Source organism: Apis dorsata, unplaced genomic scaffold (genome assembly GCF_000469605.1).
Source record: "Apis dorsata unplaced genomic scaffold, Apis dorsata 1.3 scaffold_112, whole genome shotgun sequence".
In the NCBI taxonomy this organism is placed as follows: domain Eukaryota; kingdom Metazoa; phylum Arthropoda; class Insecta; order Hymenoptera; family Apidae; genus Apis; species Apis dorsata.
Window position 1 is genome coordinate 484,669 of NW_006263407.1, and position 13,802 is coordinate 498,470.

The 13,802-nt window shown below is 32.2% G+C and overlaps 1 long non-coding RNA gene across 1 annotated transcript in view; it reads right to left on the bottom strand.

Annotated features, from left to right (window-relative positions):
* Window positions 1–13,802, bottom strand: part of LOC102680793 — a 55,113-nt gene that overhangs the window by 23,985 nt on the left and 17,326 nt on the right. Inside the window, exon 3 of the long non-coding RNA XR_004149931.1 lies at window positions 12,157–12,260. This is a non-coding gene — a long non-coding RNA (uncharacterized LOC102680793). The remainder of the gene's footprint in view (window positions 1–12,156; window positions 12,261–13,802) is intronic.

The following is a 13,802-nucleotide window of genomic DNA, read 5'->3' on the forward strand; positions in this document are numbered from 1 at the left end:
ACGAAACATATTCTCGGCGATGACCGGGAAATTTGACGCGGGGCTGATGATGATTGGGGGAGGGGAATTCCGAGAAGCGATGCGGTAATTTGGTTTGCTTTGCACGCCTCTCTCATCGCTTGCCAAATTGTTCTGTTGATTATTATTGAAGGTGAAAAGATGGATCGTTTGGATGTTTCTTTCTTTAATTTTGACGGTTTGAGGTTTGGGTCAATTTGAAAGATATAATATATATGCATTTCTCTTCGTTTCGTCGCTTGCCAAATTGTTCAGTTGATCGTGATGGATTATCGTTATAAGTTTCTTTTTTGATCCTGATTATTTGAAATCTTGGGGCTCGTGATGTGGGTTAATTTCGGTTTATATTTCTGTTTTCATCGGCCGATGAATTAAATGTGAAAAGATCCAAAATTAATTCTTAAGAGTTTTGTTTTTAACGATCTAATAATTTCTATCTTATAAAAATTCTGATTGAATTTCTAATAGGAAATTAGAATAAAGACGAGCACTTGTGAGAAAGTGAAGTTAGTAGTATAGACATCTAGTGGCAAAGACAAGAAATACTGCTATATTTTATATCGTTGACTAAAAAAGATTTAAATTTTCTTTTAATAAATTATTTAAAATTAATTTTTATCGAAGTAAATGTTGATTGAAAGAATCATTCATATTCACTTTAAACTAGATTAGATCAAATGATTAATAATTAAATTTTGACATTTACAAGATAAAAAATATATTTCTGGATCGTCGTTCTTTTTCGAATATTAAATGAGAAACCAATTTATATTTCACGCAATGAAACGGAGCAAGTTTATATACATAAAACGTAAGACTTTATGAAACTCCAGAAGAGAGAAAGTTGAATTATCGTGCAGTCAATTCAGAGATCACGAAGAATTGCCATAAAACGCAGCCTCGTAGGTTTCCTCGAGCTATTCATCTTGAACGAACGACGCTAAATCCCTTTCATTAAAACGTGGAAGAGATTTCTGACCATTTCTTTATTCCGGTAATTTCCAATGAAAAACACGCACGATTGTTCAATCATGTGCAAATATGGCGCAAAACAGGATGAAAATGGCGATTATTCCCCATAAGAGGAATAATCGACGATTTCATTAAACTGGATACTATATCTTTTTGTCAATTGTTCTCTAATTGAAATCTTTTTTTTAAAAAAATTCTAATCGACTTTCTCTTATTTCAATGAATTGTATTAATAAATAATTAATAAATTAATTTATATATATTATTAATTTAGAATTAATTAATTGATTGATTCTCTGAATCAAAAGATTTCCTAAGAATTACCTATTAATATTCTTCAAATTTTGACTTTAAAATTAAAATTTAATATTTTCTATATATCGTATATCGAGAAAAAGAAAAGAAAAAAATGAAATTTGAAGAAAGAAATTTCAGAAATTAACGAGAAAGAAATGTGTAACAAAGATGTAAAATACTTGAACGGCAACAGTGCTTTGGCCGCAAATCGCACAAGTCAAGTAATTTACAAATACCCCACCCGAAAACTAACCGTATCCTAAGCACCTGTACCACAAATCAAAGTCGCAGCATGAAACGATATCGTAAATTATACGGCCAACGCGTTTAATAAACACATTATTAAACATGCTGCTAGTTTGAGTTATCGCGTAATTACCAGGCCATTATGCGGTCAATTTGTGCACGTGAAATTGTTCAACGCGGGAAACAAAGTCGCATTAAACTTAGTGGAACAAAGCGGAGCAAAATTCAATGAAAAATAAGAGCAATAAATATAGAAAGCAAAAAAAAAAAAAAAAGTATAAATTCTGATAAGAAAATTTTTTAAATGTAACAAAAAATGTGAGTTCTTAATAAAATTATTTATTTATAATCCCCTTAACTCGATTCTAATTTATTTTTACTTCTTTTTAATTTTTATTTTAAAATATTTCAACTCGTTTTAATAACTATTTAAACAACAAAATTACTTTTCAACATTGATATGACAACATTTCCTATTTTACTTCAAACTTAAGGAACAATTTACTAAAACAGTATTAAATATATAACAATATTAAAATACCGTGTAAAAATCATAGAACAACGTATATCAATACATCCACCATATAAAAAGAGACCCAGATCTAATGACATCTAATAAATATCCAATTTTCCTATATTTCAAACGTATACTTTAAAAACATGGCGGGAATCATCAACCTAGTTTGGAGTTTCAAAGATAAATTATTCTCCCCCAGGAAGGTAACGGTGTACGAGCTAAAAAAAATGACATGGGCTAACAACAAAGAACCATTAGAAGCGAGGGCGACATTGTCGGCGATAAAATATGAGGCTGTGTAACGTTTTCGACAGACCGCGATAAAGCAGCTTGTAAATAGATAAGAGCATATAGGAGAGGGTATCCACCGTTCTAATTAACGACACGTGTCACGGCGTTGATGTATTCGAAGGCGATTTTATTAATGAGGAGGAGGAAACAGGTGGAACGGGGAGAATTCTATTTGAAATTAGAAAAAAGTTAAGAATTTTCTAACTTTCGAACAGGATCAGGTACAACAAAGTTGAATGTTTTCCATTTCTTCTCCTCTCTCCCCTCTCTTTTTTGTGCGTTTTAATTAACACCCTTCGAGGCGTGCTATGAGAAGAATTTTAGTTACCTGTCGATAGCACAAAATATGCGAGTATAATTTACGATTCGAGTTACACACATAAATTTCTATGTTTCTAAATAATAAATTTCTATGTTTCTGTGATAATAAAGTGCTTAAGAAGTATGACGATGAGATACTTTTAATTCGCGAGCGATTATTGCATTTTTTGTTAACACCATTCTCTACCATTTAAAGAGAAACACTTTGATTATATAATTTTACGTAATATGGAAAAAGCAAAAAAAAATGTAATTGCAGTTCACAATTAATCGGTGATGAGCAATTAATCACTTTTTTATGATATATATATCAATCATCTTATGAAAAAAATTAACGAGCAGCGTTCGCCACGAAGAACTTGGTCACTTGTGATGCACACACCATTGATATGTAAGAATAATAAAATAAAATTTAGATACCTATAAAAAAATTGAGCAAGAGATTTCGTTTCAATAGATAGATGAACGAAATATCAAATTTTTCATACGTACATAAATTTATTCTTTATCTCTCGCATCCAACAAGCACAATTGCTCGAGAAAAATTATTTAAATTCAAAAATTTTCTCGAAAACGTTTTCTATTAACGGAAAATTTGTTCATCAAAAGCAAAATTGCCAATCTCTTCAACCAACACACTTCAATTACCGCATCTTTAAACGCCCATTCGTTTCAAGACATTTTTATCACACATCGTCGACACACCAATTATCCTTGCCACACACATTAAGCTGAAAACAAGTAATCTCAATTAATTATTTACCATCGTTGGCCAATAAATTTTAATTAACGTCGAATAAATATTCCAACTGACTAATACCTCATCGCCGTGCTATTAATAAACATGAGTTTAAAATATTTCCGTCCTCATCCGCGAATTCTCGATCCTAACGTGCATAAATATTTATCACGGTAATAAATCCCGAAAATTAAAGTAGCATATTGCCCCCTGTCATATCGTACCTCGAAGCGACTCGCCCGATAATAAATACGATCTACTTCGAATCGATGCACAGTATCGTCATAAAGGGGTAAAAGAAGAGGGAAAAAAAAAATAAAAAATAAAAAAAGAAACGGGACGAGTAAAAACACAACCAACCGCGTTTACTGTCATTGTACAGTTACATTTATACGCAATTTGCCCGCGCCTTTATCGGTGTGTTTAAACGGTGCCTCAATATTTCACCACTCCCCTTGCAATTTGTGTACCATTACTTTTTCCTCCATTATTCCTATGCCGGTACGCCGGGTAAAAGAGAATGCAAGAAGTCAAACGTTGAATAAACAACTTGGCCACGCTCTTTTGTAAAGTGAAAAAGGAAGGAAAGGAAGAGAATGGGAATAGGAATAGGAAGAGGAGGAGAAAGGTAAAGATTCGAGGATATCTCGTGTGGGGGGCCGTTTTGATATGTTCATTATTATTAAAATTGAACGAATTATTATAGTGTTATTAAATAAAAAAAGTTTGCTGATATTTTTCCAAGAAATGAAATTTTGATAAACTATTGTAAATTCGAATTTGTTAAAGATATTTTAAAGAAAATTAAAATTTTATTGATGGATCACGAAAAAATATACAAATTATATCTATAATATATATCTCTTGAAATTATATGTTTGAATTAAAATAAAAATATGATAAGAACATAGAACAAACCTAACAAAATGATAAATTTTTTGGTTTTTATACATTGTCTTTAATAAACTCAATGTTGATTTTTATTGGAATTATTTATCTCTACATTTATATATATATTGATAATTCTAGTACATAAAATGGAAAAATATATTCATACGAGAATACAGGATGTCCTGTACCGGTGATACAAATCTGAGCAAGATTGCACTTTCTTGAAGAAACTAATATACATATGTAAATTTATATGGGAAAATAAGATGAAGAAATTATAAAAGATATGCATACTACATATTTTATGCAATCTTTAAATGAATCATTATCAAAATAATTATTCAAAAAAATATATTTGTTATAAACTAGAATTTATTCAAAAAAACTAACAAGTTATTATTATAATATAATAGACCAAAAAATCATTAAGAAACTAAATTTCTAGTCTATTCTTATTCTCATTCAATAACACTTATAGAAATTATATCTCTCTACGTTTCAAAATTTTACCTATCACAGATAAATTATCCCAAATTTCTTAAAATAGAGCAATCTAACCTTAAAACGAAGATACATCTATATCTATAAAAAAAAAAAAATTCTTTTATCAATTTCTACCTTCCTGTCAATTTACTCGTCCAAATGCTAATACCTTCACCACCAGAATAGATTTTACAATCTCTCCATAGCACTCTCACGGCAGAGGTGTATGTTTAAAAAAAGGCGATGACGAGGGAATGGATGGCGAGGAAGTAGGACAGATCGAAGGAGCATCTTCCAGGTTTCTCGTATTGTTCCTGAAAACGAATTTACGATAGTGTGCTCGATATCGCCGCTTTCGAATAGCCTGTGCCCAACTGTGCGAGCAGAATCGAATTAACGATTCGATTTCTAAAAACTTTTCTCTGGAAGTGACTACGAATGAGCTCGCCTCCGTGCTCTATGCTTTAACGAGCATGCACGCGAGCCTTGTGATTTTTATTTATCAACCGTTCGTTTGGAGAAGCTGTCTTTTCAACAAATTACTTATTCGAAATCTATATCGATTCTTTAAAAATTCTCGACAACTCTGACAAATCTATATTTTACCTACACAGAAAAATTTTGTATGTAATTTGTATTTGTATTGCTCTGAATTGTATTGCTAAATTTTAATTATTCAACTTATTTAATTAAGTTTCTTTTGTAATAATTTAACAATTAAAAATCTGATTTTGTATTAGATCTAATCGATAGAGATCTATATACTGTTATCTTATAAAAATTCACTAGAATCGAATAATCGTGATTATCTCTTGTTAATAATACTATGATATTAGTATATAAATATTTATAATTAATGGTTGTTATTTTTTTGAAATTAAAGAGAACATCAGTTTAAAGCAGAAGAACATCAGTTTCATAAACCTTGAAAGAATATTTCAAGTATCAAATTTATATTGAATTGAAACTATTGAATTCAAACGGTTTAACTTCAAAATGACTAATGGTTAAATTCGACTACACTTGGCTAAACCATAAATTGGTTTCAAATTACTTCAATTCAAAGATTTGACTTCGAAATGATTAATAACTAAATTCGAACAAATTTGATTAACTAACTTGTCAGTCTCAAATTACCTTTATCGGTGAGCCGGTTTCAAATTACTTAAATTTAAATAATATAATTCGAACTTCAACTTAACTTAACCTAGAAAGGAATCGACCATCGATTCCATTGAAATCCAGTTATAAAACCTATTTAATAGAAATTCAAACTATCGTTCATATCAATACTACACATACTTTACCACAAATTGTCCAATAAACTCTTTCAATGTTTTAAATTTAATCTTTAGTTACGCGAAACCAGAACTCTAATGGATTTATTAAAGGATTAAGAGAGAAGAAAAGAAAGAAAAAAAAAAGAGAGAGAGAGAGAAATGAAAATCCTCGTTGTTTTTCCTCTCGTTGTCCCTTTTAGAAACGACAGCACGCCATTGCATTCGCCTATTTACATCGCGGAATAAATTACAAATCGGCTGCAACACAGTCGTCGTGGCTGGCGTGTAAAAACGATAAGGATTATCGACGCCAGCCTGTCGATGCCTGTGAGAAAATCCGACTTAAACGTCCGCCTCGCGCCTTTTCTCTCCCTGTGTCCTGCTCTTAAGAGAGAGAGAGGGGGAGAAAGGGAGCGAGTAATAGGTTACGGTAGTGCAAATCGTCGATGGAACGAGCCTCGATGCAAATACGTTACTTACACCGCGAACCGGGGTATAGCGAGGAATGCGGAGATCGATGGTACATAAAAACGTTTATGTAGTTTTGACGACGAACGAGAAAGAAATTGAATAGGGGAGGATTAAGAGGTTAAGAGATATTTTTTTGGAAAGAGAACTTCCTATTATCTGTGCAAGAACACTGTTCGTTTTCGGGGTAATGAAGCTCTATTAATGATGCACGGAATCATTGTCAAATTAAAGATCAGGATATTTAAAGTTTTAGAAAAGAAACGATTAGTCGATTTCATCATTCGAATAAATATAAGAAGGATTCTCATAGATCAATATATATATTAAATCAATTTAAATTTATGGTTCAAACAGAGCGTATCAGTTCATTTATTTTACCATGAAAAAAAAACCAAACTGTAGGGAACAAAAACGAAATTTCAAAGAAGTGGAAATTTTCGTTGCAATGTTCCCACTGAGAGACTTAACCAACAAGCTCATCAAGTTGGAAACAGTGTTTTTACGAGTGCATCAAAGGGCCCGAACTCGTGTTTTCACGTAAATCCATTCGCGCCACGCAAACAAGATAAATTAAATCGGTCGATACGGACTCGATCGATCGCCTCTCCTCTCCGCTCTTCGCTTCCCCTGGGAACGCGACTCGTGGAAAATCTTCGCGTGGCATCTGGGAAGCAGAGCCACGGTGATTTACGACGCATTATCCACGGCCCGATAGGGGATCGCGTAACGATGGCTACGGCAAAATTAATCGCGAGCGGTAATTATTTTCGTTCGGTACGATTTCTCGGAACCGGCCGGCTGTGATGGGAGAAACGTCCTGTTGCTCGTCGCGGTACATAGTATTCCTCGACCAGGGAATTCTCCACGCGTGTATGTGTGTGCGTGATTATGTTTGCATCGCTAATGATTTAAAACTGTCGAAGACGAACGGTGAAATTTCGAGCGATTGCCTTCTCTCCAATGCGTTTTTCGGTTCGTTAGCGATGCCCGCCAGATGTCGCGAGTGAGTTATGAACGAGGCTTACGGACTACTTACTCGAACTGTTTTTAGATGCAATACTGTTTGATGAATTTGGAAAAACCAATTGGATGGTTGATTTAATAACATTTAGAATTTTTGGAATTTTTGTTCTTGCTAAAATGTTAAAATAAAATATGTGAATGATTATTGATGTAGGAATTTAATTGGATTGGATATTTTTTCATAATTCTTGATAATATTTGATATTACGAAGAGAGAGAAGCTATAGAATATTCAAAGATAAAATATTATTGGTAAATTGTTAGTCGAGCATTTCCAAATCATTGTGTAGATATTGTGTCAAATTCCCACGAATTAAATAGCAAAAGACACGAGATCGATTAAACTCGTAACTTCGCCGATTAAGACGTCCAACAGGTAAGTGAACACAATGTTCCCCGAGCAAACGGTGGAGTAATCGTATCGGTGATATTCAAATTAGAGCGATACCGGTACACACTGTGTATGTGCGTGATTAAAAATAAACGCGTGAGTCGGCGTAATTTCACGGTTGCGCGATTTAGTTAAGTCGCTCGCGTGAGCCATTGCTTTTACGATTGTGTATTGGACTTCGATGGAGTCGCTTTATAAAGGGATATGCAAAAGCTTGTGCAAGCGGTGAACGAGTTTCTCGATCCTCGAGGGTAGAACACACACACATACACACGTTGGAAAGAATGCAAAAAAGAAAGAGAAGAATTGAAGATTCGTTTTCGTGAATGTTATTCGTGCCCCTTGACGTCATAGTTGTATTTGACCGCATAAAAGCGATATCTCGTCGAAAATAATGTGTTCATATTTCGAATGATTCACAGATCTTTTGAGAAATATTTTTTCATTCTTTGTTCGAAAATATTTTTTCATTTTTTTATATGCAGAAAAAAATCATCTATTTTTTACTGCAAAATTAATATTAGACAAACTTTCTAATTAAATGAACAAAAAATTGGACCTGTAAAATGATATTATTTATGAGATGATTTGATATATATATAATACTTCAATATTTTTTATCGATAGAAAGTATTGAAGAAATTAATATGAAATATAAATTGGCCAAATAATTAAAAATACAGTTTCAACAGTTTATCGACAACATTTGCTCGCTCATCGAGGCAACGTCGATGAACTTGACTGAAGGTTTCACTTTCCTCCTGTTTCGAAGAATTATCGAGAAGAGCGATGCATGAATAATTCATGCATACATAGTTCCAAAGAATGATTTACTTAATGACTCTTCTTCTCCCCGGCTATCGTATCCTCTGTCTACAGTTATTGTCCCCACGAATGGCACGAACCTTGAACCTTTACTCCAACCCAACAAGGCATCAGGCTCTTTCCAGGACATCGTAAAATTTTTTATTTCAATTCGCGTAAACTTCTATTAAATATATCTTATAAATATAACTTCTATATAAATATATATTCGTATCGAAAATATACATACTCGATTACACGAAGCGTAATATATCGTTGATGAGATTGAAAAAAATTCTACAGTTAAAATATCTCCGTTTTCATCTTCGCGGTCAATAACCATTTTTGCCTCAAAAAAATTTCTATTCTCCTACTACCACTTTCTAAAACAAGTGTTTTTATTTCCGCCAAATTGCCTCTGGGCTGAAAATCACGAAAATAAATTTCATAACGATAAAATTAATATAGTGAGAATAATTAATATTAACAGATGATTAATTAATTAATTAAAAATTTATTTATAATTTTTCAAAATCTAATTGAATAGATCTTAAAATAAATATGTACGTATCAATAATTTTTTTTAAATTTTTATCATATAACTCTAATCTTAACTTAAAGTTTTAAAAATCAGTAAATCACTGAAAAAAAAAATGAAAAGTTGCAAAAGAAATAATTTCCTCTAAAGATTTATTACATCTAATCTAAAAGAATAAATAAAATGAAAATTTCTAAATCCGCCATAAATTGCATAATCCTCGAAATTACTAGGCACATAATCGTATCGAGATCACTAAGCTAAAATATTAAAAAAATCAGCCCGCGATCGTACACGAGTACTCTTAAGTAAAATTGACGATAAATCAGCCGTGAATCTAAATGGCCGTTCGGGATCCTGTAGCAATCACGATAAAACCATCGTAAAACGTTTCTTCTTTTCCCAGATTTCCCCACCTTCTGTTCGAGAGAAGAAACGAGGGAAGATTTATGCTATCCAAGAATTCTAACTTTTTCATCAAAAAACTCACACGAGAAAATCTAGAAGAGAAGGAGCAAATCTTGACAAGCTGAAACATCTCCGCATTTTCTTACGTGTCTTCTTCCACGCGAATTCGCGATCGATCGATGTTCTATTTTCTCCTTTCAATTTTATAACCGGTTAATTGCGCGGATGGCATGGAAATGGCAAGGCAACATGTTTCTTCTTCTACTTTACTCCTATTATTTATATAAACGAGACGAGGAACGCCATCTCTCTCCTTGCTTATGAAACGAGCATGTATGTTTATTTACATACGATTATTTATAGATTAGAGAGATTTGAGGCTTTCACCGTCGAATATGATAAAGTTATTTATACGAATGTTTATATTTTCCAAATTGAATATATTATGTAAACACACCTATATAGAAACGAAACTATAATAGAAACGAATACAAATAAAAATCTATCTCGATCTTTAAATATATCGTAACGTGCACTTTAACCTCGATTATTTTGTGCATATTTCCACACACATTTAAAAGCACGAAGAGCCATAAAATAAAAAATTCTCGAATCAGGATATTAAAAAAGATAAGAAATTCGTGTTTGATAAATTTTATTATTAAGCTTGTGTTTAAAATTAACAAGTATCCAGTGATTTACTGATCGGACAGGTATTCGTGCAACGCGTAATAATCGTTGCAACTTCATCGCGAATTTAAAAGAAACGCAAAAAACATGATGATGTCGTAACAGATGATGAGCCAAAGACGATAGATTCGACTCGCTCAAATCGAACACTAGTCACTCGCGAAACGATTCGACATTCTTGCTAACATCTGCAAAACTTTATATCGTGGAAATTAACGCGGATTAAACTCGCGCGAGAAATTTTGCTCGGAGCTGGAATTATGGGCATTTAATTTATGAATATTATTTACGACGTCCCACGTCAACCACGTCGCGGACGAACGGCGACAGCACGAAAGCGTTAAAACCTGTAGAATGTAGGAAATTTCGTTCATAAAGATATCCCCCTGTCCGTGAAATCATTGCCGGCTTTCTTCTCCACGGGCTCGTGCCTGGACATCGTCGCATTAAAATGTTAGATGTCCGCGTTAATTACACGGTGAAGCGTCTCAGTATTAACACACTGACGTGTATCAAGACGTTTCAGGAAGCGGAAATTCGTCGCGGTTACATAATTATCGAGCATGCGGCGGGATTATTTACCACCCTTGGAGAGAAACCGAGGAAGAAGCATGAAGATTCTAATTAACGAGTTATTGATGTCTTTGGGCGGAAGAAATGATCGACCGAGAAATTCTGTGGATGCATGGATCAATTTTGCAAAAAAAAAAACGTGAAGCGAGCATTCTTGTTCGAGATAGAATCGCAATAGGAATTTGTTTTAGATGAATTATTTGTGTATCACGGTAAAGTAATAATTATTTTCATTCAAAAATTATAGTAAATTGATTTACTTTATTGGAATTTTATAAATTTAAATGAATAATAATATATTTCAATTTTTAAAGAAAATGTTTTTAGAATTTTTGTTAAAATATTAAGCTTCCTAAATTTTTATTTTTAATGGTTAATTACATAGTAAGTTTAAATTAGTTATATAAGCGAAATCAAGCACAAACCTGAAGGAAGACATCAATCAAATTAAAGAAACTACAAACTTATTGAACAGTAATAAATCATTTCGCATAGTACAAGTATCTGAAACATAAAATTACAAATTTTCCATCATGTTTTATTACTTGCTTGTTTGTTTATACGTGTTGTAATTAACACATTAATTTGTTTATATACATTATTAAATTCAGTACTAATGAAATCAGTGTATATTTGTAGAAATTAATAAAACAGAATACAAAAATCAAACAAGATATCTTCTTTTTTATTATAACAATACTTATATAATTTATCAAAACTGAAATCCTTATTCCAAATTATTCCAAATTGTCTAAGAAAGAAACATTCGCCATTAAACAAGAAGTAATTCATTCTGTCGTCAGAATCAATCGAAATCTTTACCAATCGTTTGTTTTTGCAAACGAAAAAGACCAAAAGACTAAGTCGCAATGAAACAACCGGTCCTATAAGAAAAAGAAATATGGAGAACGACCTTCAATTTGATACGACAGCGACTCACACGAGTTGATCCCAGGCTGATTAGACCGTTCTCGATGCACCTACTCATTAATGCACGTAGCGAAGAAGAGAAGTCAAGCATAGTCGAGTCGCGTTACTTTAATAGACGTAGCAAAACTAATGGATGACAGGAATAAGAAAGTCCGGCTGGCTTCGTGGTGCCTCGTTCCGAGGCCAGTCGCAAAAACATGCTGCTTATCGCCGCCTTCATCTTGTATTCTGTTTTTACAGCGAATAATTATAACAAACCAGCGGTATACTCACAGTCTATGGACCTTCTTCTTTCTTTCGCTCCTCATCTGTCTGATCTCACGAATCGTGGCACGAAAAACAGCAGTTCCGACGAATATATGGCCATAGGACCTAACCTAAAAATGAAAGGCGTAATCAGCGTTTTCAAAAATGTTATCCTCGTCGCGATCATATTACATTATCTATGATATATAAAAACATCATAACTGATTAACTTATTATGATTCCCTTCATTGTGCAGTTAATTAAGATCTGTCTTTCTGACAAAAATATGTAACACATGCACTTTTTAACATGACGTTTTATTGACGCGCATGTGCGCCAGTAACTGAGCATGCGCAATTAACACCGGTTCTACACGCTCCTTGTATTTACCGAATTATTACTTTGTAACGCGCGTGCTCAACGCTTAAGATCGAAGATTTCGCGGTTTCTTCTTTTCTTTTTGCACTTGTCCAACGACGATGATGAATGACTGCTTAAAGAGGACTGCATGCTTGAGAACTATTTGCTTTTTGTATCACGGATAGCTGGATGCAGTTATGAACGACATGTGTAATTATTGAAATTTCACGATAGAAAGCAATACTTGTTTGTTGGAATCGATGATTTTAAATGAAATTTAAATATTTAATGTTTGAGAAAAAATTGTATAACTTTGTAATGTAATATTTTGATTTTAAAAAACATATAGATGATCAAGATAATCCTATATTCTATGTTATGTGTATTTTTATTTATAAATAAATAACCGCCTTTATCATATAGACGCAAAAAAAATGCAACAAATAAGATCTTTTTCTTAAATTTTAACAGGATATCGATCAATTATTGAATTAAAATACTCTTTTTCATTTAATATTAAGTAAAAGTAAAAATGATATATATTAAAGTATCATAATAATTTTATATCTAAAAATCTGGCAAATATAGTGTGAAATGTGTTAATAATCTTCACAATTTTCACACTATAATTATATATAATAATTTATAAGCAATCTTTCAATTCAAAACACGTAAATTCAATCCTTAATAATATATTATAATATTTACGTAAATCGTAAAACTTTCTTAACTCGTATATATATATAATATCTTATATATTTACATTAAAATCATCACTTTGCATTTTATGATATTACAATTGCAGATATTGAAAGCGTTTGTTATGCTGTCAGTACAAAAATGGTGAAAATAATTGGCTTATAGAGATACATCGAAAGTACCAATTTCTTTCGAATACTCCGCTCGAATGCGACCCAGAACTTATGCAAGGTTAACAACAGGATCCCAATTTCTTTCCAGATGTCAGTCATATCGATTCCATGGTATTTCCCTTTGCTTCTCTTTTGATCAATTTATCCTCATTAACTACTACTACTCGTTACTATCAATTTCGATTGCAATTTCAATTTTACTTTACTAGCATAACCACTCTTTTTTTTCTTCATAAAAAATCATAGAAAAATAATTATAAACACGTAATAGAAAAAAACACGAATATTTGAGACATTTAATTTATACAAAATAACCAAAAATAATGATTTAATGTGAGGTACTATATATATGTTCTTCCAACATGGTGTCACTCATATAATAATCTCATAATTGATGCAACATTAATTACTAAATAAAAAAAAAAAAAAAAAGAAGATAAA